Genomic DNA, 2,500 nt, shown 5'->3' with positions numbered 1-2,500 from the left:
CAAGTCCCGCCCGTGGTTGTGACCCATTGGTTGCCGTTTCATGGTTGGACAAAAATCCTCTCTCCATCCATTATACCATTGAAATAACATGTTTTTCAGTTGCTTCATATTGATATTCTGTGCACTAAATTCTTGTTTTAAACTTGGTGTCAGTAAAAAGAAACATTAGTTTGTTTTTTAGCAAATTCAATATAAACAAAGAGGAACCAGGGCGGGACAAGGCAGACAGAGCCTGCTGGTTAGTCAGTCAGGGACCAATCAGAAGGCTGACAAAGGGTGAATTCCATAATTAATTTCCTAATAGTAATTAAATTGTATCATGATGAGGTCAGAGAAAAGGTCTTCACAAGCCTGAAGGCCCTGAACCCTAATTGGACCTGTGAAATTAATTCTGAGATCCCATTTGTTTGATGACGTTACAGAACTGACCCTGACTCTCGCTATTATATAGACCAGGGTTTCTCAACGTGTGTGCCATATCACTTCAGTTGAATTAATATAGGGCCTTTCAAGAAACCCAAGGACGCTTAAATCCTTCAACCCTCTAGTCTATACCAAACCTCCTTGTCAAAAATAGACAATCTACAAGTTCACATTGTGGCGCGTTGTGAGCTTGTAAACATGCAGCTTATGCAGAATAGGGATGCTGGGGTTCAAGTGGTTAAATGTATATGTTATTATCAATCTGTCGTAATGGAAACTATACTATTCTTTATTCGCCAAGTTCTCCTGGTAACACATACTGTATCTTGGGGGAAATATTTATATATATATGTACGTACCGTAATTAGACATAAATGTAAGGGTCTGTAACTGTTGCAAGTTTGAGAACCACTATATATAGACCTGACAAAGCTAATAATTACAATGCCTAATCATTACAATTGTTATTTAAAATGCTGTTCTAGGAGCCTCCAATGAGAGACAATGACATGAAATTGCATGGTTTCACCTCGTTGAGGAAAGAATCCATGCCTTTGATCTTCTCTCTCAACTCAGCTGGCCTGAACATTACTTTTCCCTCTCATTGTGCGCTGTAGTAATCTGATAGGTCAGCCTCATCATCAGGTATTGTAAGTTACACAATACACAGCACTTAATGCTTTGTTTTGTTCACTGTACGCACGCAACACTGTTACAATGCAACCGATTTGCAAACGTTGTTGTACGTGTATAGGTTGAAATAAAAAGGACGGGGAAGCAGAATTATATTGTGCGGACATTCCACTTTTTTAATCACTTTCTGGGTCCAGCACCGTGTTTTAAAAACCGGGATGTGCATATTGTATTCTTTCTTCTCGTATCGTCTGTGACCCACCTAACTCGAGAACTGTTCACCCCACCGACTTCCATTTTACACAGGCGTTCCACGCCACCACAGGGAGCACAGTGCCCAGTGCTGAGTCGGTCAGATACACGTCCAGAACCAGCACAAAAGGCTCTGGTCAGGCTCTGCCAGTGGACCTAATGAGCCTAAGTCCCCTCACCTGTAGAATTCCCTTGCCTCTGCTTCAGAACAATTGATTGCCATGGCAACCCCACACCTGCCATTTGATTACTTAACCAGTCCACTTTTCAGAGTCAGTTTGCACTCTTCAGACAGACAGATACAGAGATCTCCATATATGGGCACAAGAGGGACACATATGTGACCAGATTTGACTGAGAGACTGCCATCACGCAAATTCCAGCTTTTCTTTTTTTAATTAGTTAATAGCACAGGCAGACTCTTCACATACTAGAGCATGTCTGAAATAAGTGTCAGAGCTGAAATCGACAAGTAAATTTGAAATAAATGCTTAAACATGTACAGTAGCTAGGTGTAATGTTAGAGTCCACAGAAGTGAACCTTTCAAGCCTGTTTTCTCAACTCGCTGTTTTCTGCAAGACTTTATACTCTATAAGCCATATCTCCAAAACTGGTGGGTCAAACTGAACAACCAATATGTTAACTTGAAGCTATGATTCCCTGCTTTCACATGACATAAAAATTATTCAATGGTCCTGGCAGAATGTGGGAACAGAACATGGCCCAGGTAGGATGTATACATATACAGCAGACTTTGGTGCTCTATTAGACACTGGTATGTATTTATTTGCCGTATGAGAGGTTCCTTAATTGGTATTGGCTTGAGATGAGCTCTGATGTGAGCTCTAATTTAAAGGTTTTATGACATTCATTTTCATTTATTTTTCTTTTTCTTTTTTCTTTTAGGTTTTACACCCAAAAAACCTGAACTTTGAACATTCAGTGGATTTTCTGTGGTCTGAAGTTTTCTTTGGGGTTTGGAGCTACTTTTGAGCTACAATGAAAACAGGCAACACAGTGAAACAGTGACATCTGCTGGCAAATCCCATTGACATATATGGGATTTACAGTAAGTGATGTCACTTACTGCCGGCAAATCAGAGCACCTGTTTGAGCCAGAAAACCCCAGATCACAGAAAATCTACGGAATGTTAAAAGTTCATGTTTTTTGGGTGCAATTGAGATTAGAAA

At 40.2% G+C, this 2,500-nt stretch overlaps 1 protein-coding gene across 1 annotated transcript in view; it reads right to left on the bottom strand.

Moving 5' to 3' along the window:
• Window positions 1–2,500, bottom strand: part of LOC310858326 (protein sidekick-1-like) — a gene marked incomplete at its 3' end in the record, with an annotated part of 358,338 nt that overhangs the window by 97,526 nt on the left and 258,312 nt on the right. The gene's annotated exons all lie outside the window — the stretch shown is intronic.

The sequence above is a fragment of the Protomyctophum parallelum genome (assembly GCF_964188405.1).
Source record: "Protomyctophum parallelum genome assembly, chromosome: 5".
Lineage (NCBI taxonomy): Eukaryota > Metazoa > Chordata > Actinopteri > Myctophiformes > Myctophidae > Protomyctophum > Protomyctophum parallelum.
Note: the sequence above shows the minus strand (reverse complement) of the source record. Positions and strands in the feature narration are given on the sequence as shown.